Source organism: Notothenia rossii (genome assembly GCF_949606895.1).
Source record: "Notothenia rossii genome assembly, chromosome: 9".
Classification (NCBI taxonomy): Eukaryota; Metazoa; Chordata; class Actinopteri; order Perciformes; family Nototheniidae; genus Notothenia; species Notothenia rossii.
The window spans coordinates 43,090,613-43,114,543 of record NC_136907.1 but is presented as its reverse complement, the minus strand read 5'-3'; the positions used below and the strand labels follow the sequence as shown (position 1 = coordinate 43,114,543).

Sequence of the window (23,931 nt, the reverse complement as noted above, 5' to 3'; positions counted from 1 at the left end):
CAAAGGCTTAGTCTGTCACTTTATTTGACTAAATGTGTTTACTTATACATTTATTAGTTTTACACCTTCTGTCCATATGTGCGTTTTATTTAAAACATTTGATTAACTTTTGGTTCACATTTCAATAAATTGTATTTGTATTTGCACTCCTTTCGTCCATTATTCTTATTGAAAATGTTAGATTACACATTCACATCTGACTGAAGATTGGCCCATTTATTTGTGATGTTGCAAACTCTGCGGGACAAGGCAAAGGTGATGTGAAGCTCATAAAGCGAGGCAAATAGAATTAATCAGCTGATGGAGTGTAGATGTGGAAATAGGTGCATTTGATCAGCTGACTGTTTTTACAATAAAAGTAGTTTCTTAGTGTACTGGTCTTAAAATCTCATAACATCAGCTTTTAATGTTCCTCTTGGATGTTCTTCTTGACCCTCAGAGAAGGAGAAAATGTAGTGTCTTTCAGGCATGTCCTTTCCTAACAAAAATGACAGGAAACATGAAACATATTATTGTAGAACAAGTGTGTTATTTATGAAAGTGGTGTGTTTGTGTGTTTAGGGGCTGTAGATATCATTATTTTGTAATTGTAATGTTTTTATTTCAACAGTGAGCTACAAAGACAATCAGATTATGAATGAACAGTATGAAGTTCATCAACATTGAAATATGTGTTATCAAAATAATATTTAACTGTTATCAAAATGTAGTGCAACTGTAGAAGCTTGCTCTGTTGTCTCACTGAAAGAATAACTTTTACCACTTTTTTTACAGACAATATTGAGAGATAAATAGTAGCAGTTCTCACTATGTGTTAAATATCTTTGCCTTCAATACATTAAATTACAAAGCTGACAAAATCATAGTGCTTGTTAACATCTAAATGTAACTTTTTGCATGGAAAAAACCCTCAACTTCACTGATGTGTAGGTGATCTAGTATTACTTAATGGAATGTATATCAGTGTATTAAAGTCAATACTTCATTTATTTAAACCAATATCTTTCTTGATTCTTAGTACAGTATGAAAAAAAGAGTCTTTGTACCTGAGCAGAAGTTCACTGCTGTGAGGAGTCCAGTTCTGTCTCTCACTTTCTGGTCCAGCATGTCTGCATCACCTGGACACCTTACACAAACAGATATATATGTAAAATACCATGTGTACAAACAATATAACTGATTCTCTTCTGTTGAACATGTTGGATTGTGTATTTTCCGAGTCAGGGTCCTTTTTTATTTTACTGCAACTTTGGAAGTTGTGTTACCAATGCTTGCTGTTTATTTGATACCAATTTGGTAATGCAATTCATAAAAACAACAAGGTTTGGGTTCGTTCTTCAGATGACTGTGACGTTAACGTGTAAGCTCAATAATGAACTCCAGCTCAAACAACCATATTGTAATATCTAAGTAATCATCTTGAAATATGAAATTAATAATTGTAATATACACACATCTTGTTGTGAGGTTGATTTCACATACACTACTTCGACATTACCTTGTCTACATACTTGAGCATAGCCAATTTAAATTAACCTTAGTGATGCATACAGTTCCTACCTACCTACATAATAAAATATCTCTCTAAGTTACAAGGATGACCTTACTTTATCAACCTCAAACAGATGCCGTTTGTTGTACAGTATTATCCCACTTAACGCTTAACACTTCTCTATTTCGTTTTAACCTTTATATATACAGTCTATGGTTTTAACTTGGAGGCTACGATTAGCATCGTTAGCACCGATGTACCTACCACTCGCTTAGCCTTAACATTCATTACGTTGATTAAAATCATTAACACATAAGTAAAGCACTTGCATTTCACTTACCGCAAAACCGCATTCAGGCACCGTCTGTTTTAACAGCAGAGCGAGTCACAATAGTCCAATATATAAGCATGAAGAACAAACAAACACGGCCGGCTTCAAGTTGTGTTTCCTGGATGAACTGACCAGGCAGAGTCCCTGTAGCTAGCTTCACGGAGCAGCTAGCAGAGAGACAAGAAGCTAGCAGCAGCAGTCATTTCACAGAGCCGTCACTCAATGTGACCACGCCCTAATTTATGCAAAAACTTTAAGACCTAATATAAATAAAAGGGTCGTGTTAGAAAAAAATTTACTCACAGATTCATAATCATGAAGGTGGAATCTAACTATATCGTTAATAACATGTATGGAGCCAGGGATAGAAACAGGTTTTTTTCTGCTGTAAAATTGGGCATTTTAACATGGGGGTCTATGGAAATTGCTCCTTTCTGCAGCCATCGCCTATCGGCCAATATATGAACTGCAGTATGTAGCACTTCCGTATTGGCGTCCCGGCTCTTCCTCAGAGTTTGCCGCTTGGTTGTAACGGAATATTTGTAACGACGTTACGTAATCAGAATACAAAAATCAAGTACAGATGTAGCGATTCATTTCAGACAGTTTGAAACGCGAGGGCCGTGATTGGTACGTGATCTGCCCTCGCTCAAGGGAAAACCTCCAGCTTGACTTGAGACCGCCCCCATGATAGATAAATGTAATTATAATGAAGCCAGCTGCAATGGATCATTGATCCACCAGGGGGTGCAGTGGGGTTCCACACTGGAGCTCATGTGAAATAAAGTCAGATACAGTATGCTGGATGTACAGCGGAACTTTGTTAAGATCCATATGTCACGGATATCATACTACTGTGCTAAATAAGAGACATGTAATCATTTACAAAACATCACCATGTTGTTATTTAACAAAATAAATGTGTTATTCGAAAAAAACGAACGGGAGGAAATGCTGCCTGGCTCTCGATTTTTAATCCTAATTTAATCATCTTCACCACGATCATTTATGTTTATGTTCGCCGAATTGACATGAAATCACTGACACATATGAATATACTGTATTCAACTTCATTAAAACGTTATTAACGTGCCTAAACTCAGTAATTCACCAAAAATATGTATATTTTAATGGAGCTTCGTCGGTCGATCAGGATCCCAAAGCGTAGCGGAGGGATCCTCATCTGGATGAAGGGTGTTATTTTCCCCATAAGGAACAAGTCGCTGCAAATTATCCCGCTTATTACACGGCCACATTCTCAACAAAGTAATGACATGACTCCCAATATTAATTGAAATGCTTTTATGGATTTAGAAAATGTTTTTATTGATTTAAAAAATAGTTGTATGTATTGATTTAAATTGACATGCATCCGCTAAGAAAAATAGTCCGTTGTTACCGTTTTTTAAACAGTCTGAATGGAACGGCAGCTCTCAGCTGTGTATTTACACAACTAATGGCCCATCAACCACAGCTCTCTCCCCCCCTCCCCCCCTGATCTTTCTTCTCCAGCAGCTAAATTAACTGTAGGTTACTCTGAGTGACCATAGACTGTATGTGACAAGCTTACAGTTAGTGACGTAACAACACCATAAAAGCTGGTGGGTTGAAAGCAATACGGGAGGTAAAAATAACTAGAATAATTTTGATTTATTTATTGTGGCTTTTATGTTTTTAGGTATAAAATGTTATGTAATTCAGGCTTATAGTTCACCCTTCTCTAAAAGCCTTCAACAATGACAATATTCATTGTAATTTAATAAATCCTTCCAACACACATTGTAAAAAATAGCCTACTGTAAGTTAAGAAATCATTCCAATATGTAGATCTTCTGATGTAACAACAATAACATTATAAATAGTAACATAGCTGAACATGGTATTGCACATTTAGCTTTGAGTGTTACTGACCTGAGATGTTTTTATTACATGAATTAAGGTGACTGAGGCTTTTTAACATACAGGGATGCAAACTCATCAGGTATGAAAAAGGTGACAAGGATCCGAGCCCCCGGCTCCCCCACCCCACAGAATATCGGCTTTAAAATTAGGAATAACAGAGGATATTAGCAGAACAACTAAAGCAGCAGTGTTAATAATAACAGAAACGCCAAAGAGTCACATCTAATAGAAATATATAAAAGCATTTATTTTAAATTGTGTAGCAGTCAGTTTATCATTTTGGCAGCACTGTTGAGCATTTTGAAAATGTATTTTCATGCCTCTGTGCAAGGCTTAAGTCTTTTTATCTTTATAGCCACATGGTGTAAAGTAACTAAGTTCATAAACTCAACAAGTACTATACTTGGGCACAATTTTGAGATACTTGTACTTTATTTAAGTATTTCAATGTTTTGCTACTTTGTTCTTCTACTCCACTACAGTTCAGAGGTACATGGTGTACTTCTACTCCAGTACATGTATGTAATACCTTTAGTTACTTTACAGATGTGGATGAATGATGTGAAATATAATCAAGTGTTAATTCCGACTTTAGTTCCACCTGGAGTAAATCCACAAGCTACCCTGCAGTATACAAAGTCATTCAAACTAGCTGCACCTTTACCAGCTTTGAGAACACTTTCATGATCAATCATTATAAAACATATCATATCTATTATTCTGAAATGGACCAATCTGCACAATGACTACTTTTACTGTCGCTACTTTCACTATATTTTGATGATAATACTTTTCTACTTTTACTTGAGGAACATTTTGAATGCAGGACTTTTACTCTAACAGATTATTCCTACACTCTGGGACTATTACTTTTACTCAAGTACAAGATCTGAGTACTTCTACTTTTACTCAAGTACAAGACCTGAGTACTTCTACTTTTACTCTAGTACAAGATCTGTGTGCTTCTACTTTTACTCAAGTACAAGATCTGAGTACTTCTACTTTTAATCAAGTACAAGACCTGAGTACTTCTACTTTTACTCAAGTACAAGATCTGAGTACTTCTACTTTTACTCAAGTACAATATATATATACTTATACCACCTCTGTTTATGGCCTATGAAAAAAAACTATTAGAAATAGAAGGCTAAAGCTAACGTTAGCAGATAGTGACAATGTATGCTAGCTAGCTAGCTCAACGATTCCTTAAATAATATTGCCACAGAAAGAATTTTCAGTTCACATCACGCTCTGCCGCTCCGATAGGGAGCTCTGCTCTGAACACCTGAACGGCCCGTTCTAACAGCTGTTCACCAGCGGTCCAGTCTGTGCCACAGTGACTCCGGACGCACAGTTAATATTAACGAACGCAGCCGTAGGTAATGTAGCTGCTGAAGCTAGACCATCATCTCGGAGCAGCAGAGCCTTATTATACATCCATGAGCAGAGCCGACAGGCAGGAAGACTCGAGCACACAGCTCGTACTTCATTATAATATATAAAAAAAGAACACCATGCGTGTCATGATGGCACATAACAGCTCACGGCCGCAGATTACTCCGGGTCCCAGACCCCCCCATACCCCAAAAATATTTGTATTGCAGATCTACATGAATCACACAAACGACCTATTTTGGATTCAAAACGGCGAATTTCGCCGAAAGGTGACAAGTTTGCATCACTGAACATAGACAGAGCACAACTGAAACATAACATCTGAAACGATGTAACAACATAATACACTTTTTGGGGATGCTTGGGATGTGAGGAGTGAGGGACACGGCTTAGAACAGGCGTGTCGCCTGGCAGGACAGGAGAGTGTGTGCACCAGTCTGCCTTGATCTATGAATTCATGTCCGTGACACTCACTGCTGCCCACAGCTGTTTTATAGAAGGAAATTCCTTCACTTCATGAAAGTGTTTTAACCACACACACACCTCTACACACACATGACGGGTGTTATTTTCCTCATAAGGAACAATTCGCTGCAAATTATCCCGCTTATTACACGGCCACATTCTCAACAAAGTAACGACATGACTCCCAATATTAATTTAAATGCTTTTATGGATTTAGAAAATGTTTTTATTGATTTAAAAAATAGTTATATGTATTGATTTAAAAGATTGTTGTATGTATTGATTTAAATTGACATGCATCCGCTAAGAAAAATAGTCCGTTGTTACCGTTTTTTAAACAGTCTGAATGAAACGGCAGCTCTCAGCTGTGTATTTACACAACTAATGGCCCATCAACCACAGCTCTCTCCCCCCCTCCCCCCTTGATCTTCCTTCTCCAGCAGCTAAATTAACGGTAGGTTACTCTGAGTGACAAGCTTACAGTTAGACACAACACTGGCATTGCAAGTGACCCTCAGTTAGTTGACTTTTATGTTCAACTGCTAAATTCGTTACTGATAAAAAAGGGCTTCTACTGTACCTAATTACCTTAACACTAGAACTGCCAGAGGTTTTTGTATAGGCCTACCTAAACCTGTCAAATCCCGCTATTAGAATGCAATTTTTAACAACATAGGGTGCTACATAACACACTTTCAGGAAAAGTCACAGACTGGGAGACTTTAATATTTTATTGAAAAAAAGTGACATTGCCCACACACAACACACATCACACAAATTGACCCGATTGGCGGCTCTAGTGTTAAATAAACTCACAAATTAATGAAACCAGTTCAATACGCATTATTCTTATTCTTATCATTCTTTATGAGCGCAGAAATAGTCTTAAAATCAGATCTGTTTTTTAAATGAAATCTGACGGCAGGCAGTTAGCTCTGATCACCTATGATAAATGCGCAGCACCTAATCGCTGGCCATTCAGCCACAGACACTAGGCTTGTTTGAGACCCGTTGCGGCTCGCCTCGAAAGTAGACGAGAATAGCCGATCGCAGCCGGGGGAGGTCTCAAAAAGCTCGCTTGAAGTCGGACAGCTCCGAGTCGGATTCTTCTTCTTCTTCTTCTACTTCTTCGCCTTCTTCTTCTTCTCTCGGTTTTTGGGCGGATTGCAAACAACTTTAAGGTGCATACCGCCACCTCCGGAGTCGGCTTGACTCGGTTTGCATTCATAAAGAATGCACAAATGTGTTTAATCGTTCATGTCAGATATGTACTAAATAAATACATTTGTTCCTGCTCAAGATTAGATTCAACTTTATTGTTATTGCACATATTACAGGTACTGAGACAACGAAATGCAGTTTAGCTTCCAACCAGGAGTACAACAAGCAGTAAAGTGAAAAGTAATTTACACAATCTACAGAATAAAATATAGAATGAATTGAATGATGAATAAACAGTGAGGGGTATGAATATACACAGCAGCCTGTGAGCAGTATGAACAGTGTGTATGAATATGCTAAGATATATAAAGTATGAAAACGGTAAGCAGTGCAAGTATAGTATAACATATATAGATATTAATTTCATGATGGTAAACATTGTGGAACAATGATGAAAAATGTGAATGGAAGTGGCGACATAAAACTGACACCAAACAACAAACTTTTGCCGAGCCAATTGGAGAATTTCATCAGCAGCACGGGGTAAAAACCACCAATGAGCGCTCAGCTCGAGATACCAGCGAGTCGTTTCCCATCAAGCATTTCGCTTCCGCAGCCCGAGGAGAGGAACTGCGCCGCCTCGCCGCGCCTCGCTCTCAAGGCTGCGGGCGTCTTTGTCCCGCGAGATTTCAACGTCTCATGTGAGCGAGCCTCCAGAGCAAGTCGGACAAAATGACTAACCATCATGCAACGCACGAGCAAGACGTTGATCGAACTTGCGCAGGTCTGCGCGGGTCTCGCTTGTCTCAAACAAGCCCACTGTTCGAAATGGGGGGGAGCTAGGGGGAGCTTGGCACCACGGAAGAGGGAGGGAGCTCCCCTGAAGGCTGACTTTGAGATAAATAGGGGGAGCCCAAAACAATCGTGCATATTTGTGTCACACAGATTAGAAATGTTGAGTTTCTGTAAATAACAGTTCTTGAAATAAATAATAGTTATTTTTCATTATAGTTTCTGAATATTTGTTTTATATTTGTGAATATGTCTGGGTGTTGCCATCTGTACGTGGCGGCGCTGCATTCTTACTTACGTTGCTATGGTTATGGCGGTGACGCCGGCGCGGTATTTGAAATGTTCATATTGATATTTTTTTAACTCTGGCTTTGTAATAAAAAATATGGCAAAATGAAAACAGCCAAGCGTCACAGCTTTTGGATTCACAAGCAAAGAAGCGAAGGAGTCTAAAAATGACAACGTGAACGGAAAACAACTTTTAGGCCTCTCCCTCCACACCGAGGGAGAGGCCTGCCGATGCGGAGCCTTAAGAGGCTTCAACAACGGCCACATCCGCCGGCATAGTGACACCGTCTGTATTAGTAGAAGAGTTTTTTTATAGCAATTGATCGCATCCGCGCTGCTGCGCCAGTCAACAGAGCGTGCGTGTGACATATTTAGTAGCAGGATGTGCTCTGAAAAATAGGGCTCCCCGAAAGCAAATGGGTAATTCGAAAACTGACAGAGCTCCCTCTATACAAATCAAACTGTAGACGGTGTGAAAGCACCTATTGTTTTAAATAATGGTCGGAATGTGACCTGTGAGCCTTCTGAATTACCGTGGGACAGCACATTCTAAACTAAAATGTTCAATCAATAAAGTAACATCTTATCTTATCTTAATATAATATCTTCATATTAATAATAATAATAAATCATACAGTATGTGTCCGAAAGGGAGCAAGAGGAAGCAAACACAAACATATACAAAAAATATACTGCATATTAAAGCAAACGATTGTAAAGGTTAAAGTATGAGCATAACAAATAAAGAAGTGTAATGTAAACATTTACATTATAATTATGATTATTTAATATATAAAGACTATATATTATCGAATTACAAGATTAGATATACTTTAGTTGATCTAAAATATTGATGTGTTCAAATGCTCTTCAAAACACAACTGAAAGTCCATGAAACTTGTCTTTCTGTATTTGTGAATGAAGCGCCATCTCCTGGTTAAAACCTGAAATTGAAAATCTGGCAACGCCCTCTTGGAAAATAGTGGGAGGGCTTAACATTCCTCTATACTGGTCTTTGGCAGGTCGTAGGCAGGAAGCTATAAGCTGGATTCTGAAATTCAGTGCTACATCTGTAGGCTAACTGTATTCAGCTGGCGTTACATTTGAAAAACGAGTAATCTGATTACAGTTACTTTCGTAAACCTGAAGTGAATACATTTTGGAATACTTATTGGAATTATTGGTGGAAAAGTTTCCTCACAAAATGTAATATTCATTACCGGCAGAACTGTGTGCACACTGCACAGCGCTGCAGCATGTCTGTGAGCGAGAGAGAGATGCAGTGTGTCTGTGAGGCCCCGCCCCCGCACCCAGATGAGAGAGAGATCCCTTTTAAAATATATTGAAAGTTAGAAACGGAGATGGTTACATAAAATGTGCAAGATAACGTTTATGTAGCATTTATTTATTGTCGAAATGATGACATTTCATAACGGGATCAAAGTGAATGGCCTGCTGCTGCATGCATGGGGCAAGTGACTGGAAAAAGTTTTAAAAGTTATTACGTTTGTAGCAGTGGCCACAGAATAAATGTATTAATTTAACAGTTTGGTTAAACCACTAAGTCCGACAACGCCACCCCTGGAATTTCACTCAGGGAAATGTGACAAGTTTTAAGTCACTACTGTTACGATTATTGTGTTATGTCACGTTTTGTATGTCTTGTTTTGGGTGTTTTGCTGTTCTCCCTGTCATGTTTTCCTCTTGGTATATTGTCTGGTCCTTTTCCCTGTGTTTTTCCTCCTGTCGTTAGATTCCCTGGTGTGTCTAGTTGTCTGATTGTGTTCACCTGTGGCCCTTATGTTTCTCCTCCCTGCCCGGATGTTTCTCGTCTTGTGATTACCCCTCCCTGTATTTAGTCTTGTTTCTTCATTACATTACATTACATTGCATTTAGCTGACGCTTTTATCCAAAGCGACTTACAATAAGTACATTCGACCTGGAAGATACAACCTTGAAGAAAACAGAATCATATAAGTACATCAGGTTTCATAGAGCCAAACATTTCAAGTGCTACTCAACTGGCTTTAGATAAGCCAGTCCTTTATTAGTATATAAGGGACTAGAGTTGGGACTTGAGGAGGGACTAGACAAGGGACTTGAGAAGGGAACTCGAGAGGTGACTAGAAAGGGGACTCGAGAAGTGTGTTCAGTGTTGGTTCGTCTTTTGTTTGTGACTGAGTTCACCGGTGAGTGTTCTGTTTTGTCCAAGTTATTTTTATTTATCCTTGAAATAAAGGCATTTTCAGCGTTATCTTTATTTGGGTCCTGCTTCCTTCACTCATCGTAACAGTATGAACCGACCACAAATGGACTCAGCAGATTCAGCTTTTTTGATGCTACAGGCGGAACGTCTTGGGTACTCTCTGGAGTAAAATTTGTATACGTGGTAGGACGCCTCATCTATACGGGGTAGAGTGGCTGCTTTTAAGGAGGCATGCCAGGAGGTTGCTCGCAAGCCCTGGCTCAGGAGTTTGTTGCCTGAGTGGCTACAACTTTTTACCAGTAGTCCTGGAAACTTTTCTCAAGCCTCTAACCCTTTCCTGGGATCCGACTACTATCCTGGTGAAGGTCCATGGTGTCTCCAAAGGGCCTCTAGGAGACGCAGGGCCAGGATTCCAGCCCGTGCCCCAGACCCAGTTCTGGCCCCAGCAGCCATGGTTCCGGCCCCAGCGGCCATGTTTCCACCCCCTGCAGCCATGATTCCAGTCCCAGCTCTGGCCCCAGCTGCCATAGTCCCTTCTCTAGTCCCATCTCCAGTCCCTCCTCTAGTCCCATCTCTATTCCCTCCTCTAGTCCCAACTCAAGTCCCTTCTCTAGTCCCATCTCTAGTCCCTACTCAATTCCCTCCTCAAGTCCCTTCTCTAGTCCCATCTCTAGTCCCTACTCAATTCCCTTTTCAAGTCCCTTTTCAAGTCCCTTTTCAAGTCCCTTTTCAAGTCCCTCCTCTCGTCACTTCCCTATTCCCTTCCCTAGTCCCATCTCTAATCCCTTCTCGAGTCCCCTTTCTAGTCACCTCTCGAGTTCCCTTCTCAAGTCCCTTGTCTAGTCCCTCCTCTAGTCCCTCCTCAAGTCCCAACTCTAGTCCCTCCTCTAGTCCCTCCTCTAGTCCCTACTCTAGTCCCCTCTCTAGTCCCCTCTCGAGTCCCCTCTCGAGTCCCCTCTCGAGCCCCCTCTCTAGTCCCCCCTTGTTTCCCCTCTCGAGTCTCCTCTCGAGTCTCTTCTCAAGTCCCCTCTGTAGTCCCCTCTCGAGTCCCCTCTCGAGTCACGTCTCAAGTCACTACCCAATGTCCTGGTCCGTTGGAGGGTCCGCTGGGGGTCCTGCCAACTCCATGTCCTGTCCCGTTGGAGGCCCCGCCGACTACTCCTCTGCCGGGGGTCCTGCCAACCCTTTGTCCTGTGCCGTTGGAGGTCCCGCCGACTACTCTTCTGCCGGGGGTCCTGCCAACCCCTTGTCCTGTTCCGTTGGAGGCCCCGCCATTACCTTTCTCGCCGGGGGTCCTGCCAACTCCTGGTCGTCTCCCGTGGGGGATCCTGCCGAAGCCTGTCCCACCGGCTCCGGTTCCTGTTCGACCGACACCGGGTCCCGCCCGGTCTCCGGAGCTGTCTGGTCTTCGCCCTCGAGCCCGGCCCCCTGAGAGCCGCGGTCTTCGCCCTCGAGCCCGGCCCCCTGAGAGCCCGGCCCCCTGAGAGCCACGGTCTTCACCCTCGAGCCCGGCCCCCTGAGTGCCGCGGTCTTCGCCCTCGGGCCCGGCCCCCTGACTCTTCCTGCCGTGGTCCTCGCCCTCGGGCCCGGCCCCCTGACTCTTCCTGCCGTGGTCCTCGCCCTCGGGCCCGGCCCCCTGACTCTTCCTGCCGCTGCCTTCGCCCTCATGCTCGGCCCCCTGAGTTCGCCCGCTGTGGCCTTCGCCCCACCATGGACTCTGCCTGAGTCTATGAGTGGGAGGGGATCCCGCAAAAACAAACTTAAGTCACCCCGGTCACACGTGTTCCACACCCACACAATCACACGGAGAAAAGATCCAAAAACCCGGGGGAAGCATAGCACACGGAAAGGGGGAAGCCACCACCTCGGACACCAATACCACCACCTTCAGCTCTCAGTAACTAAAACAGAAAAACAAGGAAAAACACAATAAGTGGGGGACAAAAGCACAGAATAACTCAAAATGAAATAAACCAAAATTAGCCGCAGCCATACGGGCAATCATGCGGGATAAACAAAACTATGCAAAAAGCAAAGAAAGAAAACCTAAACCAAAACAGTTATCATACAAACAAAAAATGAATTGACCAAAGATATATCGACACTAATTAGATATAAAATAAGCCAAAAGTAAAGAAAGAAAATAACGAAAGAAAATAGGAATAAACAAAATAAACTATTAATGAAAAAGAACAAAGTAAACAAAATAGTTTAAATTGGTGAAGGAAAGAATAACTAAACAGAAGGAGTTAGCCCAGCAGTCCAGTCGCTAAAATCCCACTAGGGGAGCGGACCTATAGTACAGAGTAGGCCACGCTAAACCGGCCCAACCACAGTAGCCAAAAGCGAACAATTTAAGTAGCGTCCAGCAGCACAGGATCGGTAGGGCAGGTGATGATACTGCCGTAGGCAATGCCAAACCGGACCAGACACGATAGCCAGAAGCAGACAATTAACTAGCACTTAGCAGCACACAGGATCAGCAGTACGGTTGATGACCCTGTGTCTCTTTTCGGTGCAGCAAAACAGCAGCGGTTCTTTAAAGCCTTAGCTTGGCCCTAGATTAACAATAAACACACAAGTATAATATTAATGTTCAGGAAAGGTGTGGTGAATGGACTGAACAAATCGCTGTACATACCGATCAGGCAGAGAGGAGAGAGTTTTATGCTCTCTACATTACGGCTACTTGACGGGCATCGCCAGGAAGACCCTCCGCTATACAAAACAAAACGTGACTACACGTAAGTATGATAGAGAATTGCATAACTTTGCCTGAAGCCAGCTATTCTCCTACAACATACCTACGCCGGTAGCGGAAGCAAAACACGGCAAGAACGGAAGTGGGTAGGTCTTGGCACCAGCGAACAAGAGGCCGCCATCTAGAAGCCTCTGCCCCTTTATAGGGTGCCCCCTGGCGGTGATAGGCTCAAAAGAATATGCCTTACAACACTATTTACTGCTCATCCTGCTACAATCTACCCCCCCATTTTCATCGTCGCCCCGACGATGTACAAATCAAGCCCAGGTTAGCTAACCTAGGCCCAAGGTCTAAAGATGACAGACACCGAGTTTGACACCGGACCAGGAGAGTTTTCAGCCACAGGCGCCAATTCTCCCAACGCTCTCGGGAGATGATGGACATTAGGATGCTGCCCAGCGGTTGACCATGGTGTCCGTCGCAAGGTCACTGTGCTAGAATCAGGGCAAGTGGATGGAGGGATAGCCAAGCGAGGGGAAGGCAATTCTGGCATGGAAGTGAAAGCTACCGAAGGACCGGCCTCAATGGAGGCTTCGTCAGATGGTGGAGGCAGCCACCAAGGGGTTTCTTGGGTCACCACAGCTGAGAGTTAAGAGAGCTGTTGTCAGAATAAGTTTGAAATTAATTTAACTTCTGTTAGACAGCCATATGCCATACATTTTTGCATACATTCACAGTACATATTTATTCACTATGATAGCTGTCTAACAGAAGTTAAATTCATTTCTCATTTATTCTGACAATGTACTTAACCCCAAATAAAAGAACCCAATAAAAAGAGTTGTTAAATAATAGTGAAGTCGCATTGTAATAACAATAATTCATCTCTCTCTCGTTTTATTTTTGAGCTTTGCTAAAAGCCACTGTGTCAAGTGTCCATCTTGGGTTGCCGTCCGGAGTTGTCCAATATGGCGGACCATCTTGCACATGCGCAGTACCGATCGGGCAGGGGGACAGATCGGGTAGTGACAGTAATAATTTGTTTTGATATTATTGTTTTTTATTAACTACTAGACCACTGGGTCATTTTTAGACCATCCTTTCTGTGTTGCTGTGGGTTTTTTCCATCGCTTTTGTGTTACAAATATCAAAACAATAACAAAATATATCCATCGTAAACTAAACCGGAAACAGCAGTATATTTTATTTTGTTAACACTGTAAACTTGACAGCTTTTTAACCTGCACCTCCTACAGGTTAAAGCACGTTATTACACGTTTAGAGTAATTGCAATGCAGGAAGATTGTGTTGCTTTTTAATGACTGTTTTAAAATGCCTTTTTCTTAATGTCTTTCATTTTTGTAAAGTACTTTTGAATGTGTTATATTTGATGAAAACATTTAAATATTAAGAGTACATACAAAATAGTGGGAAAGTAGAAGGTCAATGATATAAATATAGATTAGAAAATATCAAAAAGATACTGTAAATGATATCGAGAATAAAACAGTTTAGTGCCTGATAGGAGGATGTGCTAACTAATAAGGCTTTATTTAAACATTAAAGAATACTTTAGGTTAAGGTCTTCTTTTAAATAAGAAAAAAGCTTTGGGGGTATCTATCTACAGATAAATATTAAGCCTGACAAAGTCTAATATATTACATGGTTTGTTTTGGAACTTGACAATCAACTTTCCTGCAATGTTAACTATGTTGAAGCACTTATTTTAACCGATATTATACATATTTATTATACTCTTATAAGATGTATGTAGATAGAATAATACATGTGCAGAATACGACAGTTTAATGATGGAGGTATACACACATATTGATAGATGTCTTGTAATGCACTGTTGATGAACCTGTGACCCAAGTTTTTCATTCATTGCATAACTACACCGTAGTTTTGTATATGTCAATAAACCTTAGAAAATCTTGAAATCTTGAAAGGGATGTGCAAAATAGCAATTAGTCTTTAATGAACGATTAGAGAATAACGATTAATGAATATGCTTTACACGGATCTGCAGATACATATTTAGTCTTCTCAAGCACCAACTATCAAATATCTCGCCTGATTGTTGGCACTTGACAATCACCTTCACTGAATTTTACTCGGGTGTAACTAAACTCAGATTTAAGGGTTGTTTATATTTCACATCATTAATCCAAATCTGTAAAGTAACTCAAATAAATGTAGTGGAGTAAAAATATCAGGTTAACCTTAAAGAAAGCGCTCAGGATTATAAAAGACCCCCATCACCCCATCCACAAACTGTTCTGTCTGCTGCCATCTGGCAGGCGGTACTGCAGCATCTGGACTAAAACCACCAGACTCAGGGACAGTTTCATCCCACAGGCCATAAGACTATTAAACACCTGAACTTAGAAACAACATCCATAACATTCATCTGGCTGCTACTTAGAAATTATTTATCTAATATGTCATGTTCCAATCACTTGTATATAGACTCTTATTGCACTATTTCACTATGTTTTCTGTGTAACTGTTTTATTGTGTTGCACTGAGGAGCCTGTGACCTAAGGGGGGGTAGGACACGTTCGATTCCTGTTTTGAATAGTGTGCCATCGATGGGTTTCATTCCATTTCAAAGTGCTTTTTGACGCTGCCACTCCAACATCCAATCACAGAGCTTGAGGACTGATCACGGGGTTTGTCAAGCTAAGCACATGGTGTAGTCCCAAACAATAGCTGAGGATTCTGGGTAGTGTAGTGTCTTCTGCCATCCAAAAACTCTGATAAAATATTTTTTTCTCCGAATCGAAGGGGAAAAATACAAAAGCATTGTACACAATTCAAACCAATCAATGTTGTGTGTTTTTGAGTTGATGAGTATTGCAGATATCACTGTAAAATCAATCGACAGTAAGGAGCATACTTACTTCCGGGTGTAAAATTCTAACTAACTAACTAACTAACTAATTTTATAAAAATCACAGTTGTATTACACACAATGCACTGTTTTTTGAGAACAAAAACTCTGAACTAATGTAATTTTTACATTCTGACGAAAAATAAAAATAATTATGCGTACAAATAAAATAAAAGAAGCCTCCCGTGAGTTACTACAAGCTATAAAGTAGATTTTAAAAACGTTTTATAGAATAAAAGTTCACTGTGGGACGTTGTAGAAATGCGTGTGTGCACCACGACAAAGGAGCCTCATTCACTTTACATAGGGGTTGTTTGCGTGGTACCGACAAAGTTTGTGACTCCACCACGCAATGTGGTGTCAAGGAGTCGTGGTGGAGTCACGCATTCTGGTGAGATCAGGTTGCTGTGTTCTGTTAACAAATCCAAACCAAAAAGCCCCTTTCTATTGTATGTGTAAAGGCCCTGACACACCAAGCAGTCACCAGAGGACTCGGCGTTGCCGGCTGTTGCGTTGGCGTGTTCTCCTGCGTCTTGGCCATGTGTCGCATGGGAACACACCGCAAAGACTTCAGTGCATGAGTGGCAATAACTCTCCTTACCAGCAGGCGACGGTAGTGTGTATTTGTCATTCAAAAGAGGCAACAACCGGAAGACAGAGAAGAAGAACAGACTGCGTGATATAAACAAACAACGAATAGCGTGTGCGTTCCATTTTCACTCTTGTCCATCGAAAACATGTTTTGTGCGGCACTGGAGCTAGATTTGGGTTCTGCCCGCATGTTGACAGGTTATCATGTCATCAATGTTGTGTTGTGTGTATGAAGGTACGAAATACATTTTTGCATTGCCTATCCTGCTATTTGTGTTTATTCTTTTAATCACACAGCAATAAGAAACAATAACAATGTGCCTACAGATGTAGCACTGAATTTCAGACTCCAGCTTACAGCTTCCTGCCTACGACCTGCCTAAAACCAGTATAGAGGAATGTTAAGCCCTCCCACTATTTTCCAAGAGGGCGTTGCCAGATTTTCAATTTCAGGTTTTAACCAGGAGATGGCGCTTCATTCACAAATACAGAAAGACAAGTTTCATGGACTTTCAGTTGTGTTTTGAAGAGCATTTGAACACATCAATATTTTAGATCAACTAAAGTGTATCTAATCTTGTAATTCAATAATATATAGTCTTTATATATTAAATAATTATAATGTAAATGTTTATATTACACTTCTTTATTTGTTATGCTCTTACTTTAACCTTTACAATCGTTTGCTTTAATATGCAGTATATTTTTTGTATATTTTTGTGTTTGCTTCCTCCTGCTCCCTTTCGGACACATACTGTATGATTTATTATTATTATTAATATGAAGATATTATTAAGATAAGATAAGATAAGATGTTACTTTATTGATTGAACATTTTGGTTTAGAACGTGCTGTCCCACGGTAATTCAGAAGGCTCACAGGTCACATTCCGACCATTATTTAAAACAATAGGTGCTTTCACACCGTCTACAGTTTGATTTGTATAGAGCAGTGGTTCTCAACCTGTGGTACGCGTACCACTGGTGGTACGCCAGCTCCCGCTAGTGGTACGCGGAGGAGTCTGACATATAACATTTTTTTTTTTTTATTAATTTTTTTATTTTTTATTTTATTCAAAGGTATGGTAGGTAATTTTGGAGAAACCAGCTCGGGTTAGCTAGAATTTGAAAATACACAACCGGAAAAAATATGCCACTTCCTTACAGAGCCTTCCACAGATGACATTTTTTTATGGATTTTTTGTCAAAGCACTTAAGATATTCATTGCTATCGGGATGTTAAGAGCATTCCATGGAATATAACAAAAAGTGTATCTCGAGCCGGTTTCTCAAACTTACCTACCCCACCTTTAACCTTTACACATAACACAGACATATAAAATACTGGAAACACAACTAAGTAAACAAAAAGATGAAAAGCAGTCATTACATTGTGCACATTTGGGACATTAAGGTACACTATTATTACTGCAAGAGCAGCTGATGGTAAGGACCTCAGACAACTTCAATTTAAAACAGGCTATAGGGACAAGTGCCATCAGTTTTAGGCTTGATTGAATAACATTAATTACAAAATAAATCATACTATCAAAATACTACAGCGAATGAAAATAAGCTTGAGATAATTGAAACTGTGGTTTAAATTAGTTCTAATAGGCTATTGCTGTTTTTAGATTTAGAAACGAAAAACATTTTTAATTTTATTTCTGGCATTGCTAATTACGACCTTACTACCCGCTAACGTTGCAAGCAAGCTAAAGAAAGAAGAAAGCTGAATGATGTTAAAAACGTGGCTCAAAACGGGAGGTATTCGGAAGAGAGGTACAGCGGAGAATATTACCAGCAAAAGTGAATGAGGAGGAGAACAGTCATCAATCGAGCACAAGCGCAGGCTCCACAAGCAACGCAAAAGTGATATGCACAGCCGCTGTGATGGAGGAGAGAAGTGACTCAGGAAGAAGGCATTTGCTCAAATAATGGAGAGAAGGCTGTGACCGAGGTCAAACGCTGAAAAAGCACACACTTGTCCTTAATTGTTGTCTTTTTACTTATCTTTTTTACTTTGCCACCACAGAAATGGCAAGAGCAAACATCAGCAGACTGAAGATGAGCTATTAGCCCTTAGGCTCATCTGCTCCTGGAGGCTTCATTATTATTGTGGAACTGAATTCCCAATTGGACATTTTCTGTTACGATGTAGGTTGTTGCAGGAGGCCTACATTCAAACTTTGGTATAGGTCCAGGAAATGACATGTGTGTACAGTTGACATTTGAGAGATCCTGCATTTTAACATTGGTCATATGGTGGTACTTGGAGAGCCAACTATTTTCTCAGGTGGTACTTGTTGTAAAAAGGTTGAGAACCACTGGTATAGAGGGACTTCTGTGGCTGAATGGCCAGATTAGGTGTGGCGCATTTATCATAGGTGATCAGAGCTAACTGCCTGCCGTCAGATTTCATTTAAAAAACTGATCTGATTTTAAGACTACTTCAGCGCTCATAAAGAATGATAAGAATAAGAATAATGCGTATTGAACTGGTTTCATTAATTTGTGAGTTTATTTAATACTAGAGCCGCCAATCGGGTCAATTTGTGTGATGTGTATTGTGTGTGTGCAATGTCACTTTTTTTCAATAAAATATTAAAGTCTCCCAGTCCGTGACTTTTCCTGAAAGTGTGTTATGTAGCACCCTATGTTGTTAAAAATTGCATTCTAATAGCGGGATTTGACGGGTTTAGGTAGGCCTATACAAAAACCTCTGGCGGTTCTAGTGTTAAGGTAATTAGGTACAGGAGAAGCCCTTTTTTATCAGTAACGAATTTAGCAGTTGAACATAAAAGTCAACTAACTGAGGGTCACTTGCAATGACAGTGTTGTGTCTAACTGTAAGCTTGTCACTCAGAGTAAACTACAGTTAATTTAGCTGCTGGAGAAGAAAGATCAGGGGGGGAGGGGGGGAGAGAGCTGTGGTTGATGGGCCATTAGTTGTGTAAATACACAGCTGAGAGCTGCCGTTTCATTCAGACTGTTTAAAAAACGGTAACAACGGACTATTTTTTAAATCAATACAACTATTTTTTAAATCAATAAAAACATTTTCTAAATCCATAAAAGCATTTAAATTAATATTGGGAGTCATGTCGTTACTTTGTTGAGAATGTGGCCATGTAATAAGCGGGATAATTTGGAGCGACTTGTTCCTTATGGGGAAAATAACACCCGTCATGTGTGTGTAGAGGTTTGTGTGGTTAAAACACTTTCATGAAGTGAAGGAGGTTTTCCTTCTATAAAACAGCTGTGGGCAGCAGTGAATGTCACGGACATGAATTCATAGATCAAGGCAGACTGGTGCACACACTCTCCTGTCCTGCCAGGCGACGCGCCCGTTCTAAGCCGTGTCCCTCACTCCTCACATCCCAAGCTGCATCCCCACAAGTGTATTATGTTGTTACATCGTTTCAGATGTTATGTTTCAGTTGTGCTCTGTCTATGTTCAGTGATGCAAACTTGTCACCTTTCGGCGAAATTCGCCGTTTTGAATCCAAAATAGGTCATTTGTGTGATTCATGTAGATCTGCAATAAAAATATTTTTGGGGTATGGGGGGGTCTGGGACCCGGAGTAATCTGCGGCCTTGAGCTGTTATGTGCTGTTCTTTTTTATATATATATTATAATGAAGTGCGAGCTGTGTGCTCGAGTCTTCCTGCCTGTCGGCTCTTCTCATGGTGGATGTATAATAAGGCTCTGCTGCTCCGACATGATGGTCTAGCTTCAGCAGCTACATTACCTACGGGTACGTTCGTTAATATTAACTGTGAGTCCGGAGTCACTGTGGCACAGACTGGACCGCTGGTGAACAGCTGTTAGAACGGGCTGTTCAGGTGTTCAGAGCAGAGCTCCCTGTTGGAGCGGCAGAGCGTGATGTGAACTGAAAAGTTTTTCTGTGGCAATATTATTTAAGGAATCGTTGAGCTAGCTAGCTAGCATACATTGTCACAATCTGCTAACGTTAGCTTTAGCCTTCTATTTCTAATAGTTTTTTTCATAGGCTATAAACAGAGGTGGTATAAGTATATATATATTGTACTTGAGTAAAAGTAGAAGTACTCAGATCTTGTACTTGAGTAAAAGTAGAAGCACATAGAACTTGTACTTGAGTAAAAGTAGAAGCACTCAGGTCTTGTACTTGAGTAAAAGTAGAAGCACACAGATCTTATACTTGAGTAAAAGGAGAAGTACTCAGATCTTGTACTTGAGTAAAAGTAGAAGTACTCAGATCTTGTACTAGAGTAAAAGTAAAAGTGCTCAGATCTTGTACTTGAGTAAAAGTAGAAGTACCAGAGTGTAGGAATACTCTGTTACAGTAAAAGTCCTGCATTCAAAATGTTCCTCAAGTAAAAGTAGAAAAGTATTCTCATCAAAATATAGTGAAAGTAGCGACAGTAAAAGTAGTCATTGTGCAGATTGGTCCATTTCAGAATAATATATATGATATGTTTTATAATGATTGATCATGAAAGTGTTCTCAAAGCTGGTAAAGGTGCAGCTAGTTTGAATGATTTGTATACTGCAGGGTAGCTTATGGATTTGCTCCAGGTGGAACTAAAGTCTGATTTAACACTTGATTATATTTCACATCATTCATCCACATCTGTAAAGTAACTAAAGGTATTAAATACATGTAGTGGAGTAGAAGTACACCATGTACCTCTGAACTGTAGTGGGGTAGAAGAACAAAGTAGCAAAACATTGAAATACTTAAATAAAGTACAAGTATCTCAAAATTGTACCCAAGTATAGTACTTGTTGAGTTTATTAACTTAGTTACTTTACACCATGTGGCTATAAAGATAGAAAGACTAAGCCTTGCACAGAGGCATGAAAATACATTTTCAAAATGCTCAACAGTGCTGCCAAAATTATAAACTGACTGCTACACAATTTAAAATAAATGCTTTTATATATTTCTATTAGATGTGACTCTTTGGCATTTCTGTTATTATTAACACTGCTGCTTTAGTTGTTCTGACTGCTAATATCCTCTGTCATTCCTCATTTTAAAGCCGATATTCTGTGGGGTGGGGGAGCCGGGGGCTCGGATCCTTGTCACCTTTTTCATACCTGATGAGTTTGCATCCCTGTATGTTAAAAAGCCTCAGTCACCTTAATTCATGTAATAAAAACATCTCAGGTCAGTAACACTCAAAGCTAAATGTGCAGTACCATGTTCAGCTATGTTACTATTTATAATGTTATTGTTGTTACATCAGAAGATGTACATATTGAAATGATTTCTTAACTTACAGTAGGCTATTTTTTACAATGTGTGTTGGAAGGATTTATTAAATTACTATGAATATTGTCATTGTTGAAGGCTTTTAGAGAAGGGTGAACTATAAGCCTGAATTACATAACATTTTATACCTAAAAACATAAAAAACACAATAAATGAATCACAATTATTCTAGTTATTTTTACCTCCCGTATTGCTTTCAACCCACCAGCTTTTATGGTGTTGTTACGTCACTAACTGTAAGCTTGTCACATACAGTCTATGGTCACTCAGAGTAACCTACAGTTAATTTAGCTGCTGGAGAAGAAAGATCAGGGGGGGAGGGGGGGGGGGGGGGGGGGGGGAGAGCTGTGGTTGATGGGCCATTAGTTGTTTAAATACACAGCTGAGAGCTGCCGTTTCATTCAGACTTTTTTTTAAACGGTAACAACGGACTATTTTTCTTAGCGGATGCATGTCAATTTAAATCAATACATACAACTATTTTTTAAATCAATAAAAACATTTTCTAAATCCATAAAAGCATTTCAATTAATACTGGGAGTCATGTTGTTACTTTGTCGAGAATGTGGCCGTGTAATAAGCGGGATAATTTGCAGCGACTTGTTCCTTATGGGGAAAATAGCGCCCGTCATGCAGATCAGGATCCCTCCGCCACGCTTTGGGATCCTGATCTGCCGACGAGTCTCCATTAAAATATAAATATTTTTAGTGAATTACTGAGTTTAGGCACGTTAATAACGTTTTAATGAAGTTGAATACAGTATATTCATATGTGTCAGTGATTTCATGTCAATTTGGCGAACATAAACATAAATGATCGTGGTGAAGATGATGATTAAATTAGGATTAAAAATCGAGAGCCGGGCTGCATTTCCTCCTGTTCGTTTTTTTCGACTAAACAACATTATTTTGTTAAATAACAACATGGTGATGCTTTGTAAATGATTACATGTCTCTTATTTAGCACAGAGTATGATATCCGTGACATATGGATTTTAACAAAGTTCCGCTGTACATCCAGCGTACTGTATCTGACTTTATTTCACATGAGCTTCAGTGTGGAACCCCACTGCACCCCCTGGTGGATCAATGATCTATTGCAGCTGGCTTCATTATAATTACATTTATCTATCACGGGGGCGGTCTCAAATCAAGCTGGAGGTTTTCCCTTGAGCGAGGGCAGATCACGTACCAATCACGGCCCTCGTGTTTCAAACTGTCTAAAATGATTCGCTACATCTGCACATAACTGTCAGTTGCAGACCTAGCATTAGTATTGGTTATAGTAACAGCTACAACATTAAAATACTTCTAGGCAGATTGAGGAGGATAATGGGAGAATGAATAGAGGGGCAGAGAATCCATCTGAATAATAATAACTTTATTTGTATAGCACCTTTCATACATGGGATTGCAGTTCAAATTGCTTTACATCAGTAAGAAATAAGATATAAAATCAGTGTAAAACAAGCAGCAAGAGCAAAGCATAAAGTGGGATAAAATAATATATGATATATATATATATAGTAATCCCAACAGGCCACCTTGTTTATGGTTTGATTCAGTTTTAGTAGAATATAAAATACATGAATGAATGATGAAATGAGCACTTAAAATGCAGACATACTATAATTATATTGAGGTACTTGAGATTAATCCTGCAACTTTATAGTTCTGCTCCACGACAGTTTGAGAATGAAGAAATCTTGAACAATGAACAGGGGTAGACAGTATCTCATTTAGTATCATCATCCTGCGCTTCGCCGGAGGCCTTCGAGTGCTGAGTGTGCTTGGCCTCTCTCCGAGCGGTGCCGGTGTGGTGCAGATGGTGGATTCTGCCAGGGGAGTGCAGGGCTCAGCATCAAAGTGGAAGGACTCCTCTGTGGTGCTGGTCGAGGTTTCACTGCTGGTGCCACCGGGGGTTGATTCTGCAGCCACCTTCATTTCCTTCATTTTTTTTAAATAAATGCACAGTTAGTTGGATTTAATACCATGGCTTCTTAAAACTGTTTACTAAGCATTCATAACAAAACAATACCCTGAAACGTGTGTGCCATTAGTTTGGGGTGTGGTCAAATGTGAGATGTACATTGTAGACTCATTGTGATGGCTCTATTCAGATGCTAAAGACATACTTCTAGAAAATTCAGAACACTACAAAATATAATCAAGACATATTTTATCATGTATTATTATAGGTTAAGATAAAAGTGTTATTGATCCCATAGTGAATTTCATAAGCTACCCAGCAGTATATCATGTAATTTAAATTAGCTCCTCCTTTTACCAGCTGCAACATTAAGGTGATGAGCACATAAATAATTACAATACAATAATATATATATTATTCTGTTATTGTTATATTTACCACTGTAACCACCAAATGAATGAAAATAATGTTTTTGTAAATGAAAGAAGCAAGAAACACTTATTTGTATTCAACTAATAA

At 40.0% G+C, this 23,931-nt stretch overlaps 1 long non-coding RNA gene across 1 annotated transcript in view; it reads left to right on the top strand.

Moving 5' to 3' along the window:
- The window catches only part of LOC307020732, a 92,497-nt gene that overhangs the window by 22,999 nt on the left and 45,567 nt on the right, over positions 1-23,931 (top strand). The gene's annotated exons all lie outside the window — the stretch shown is intronic.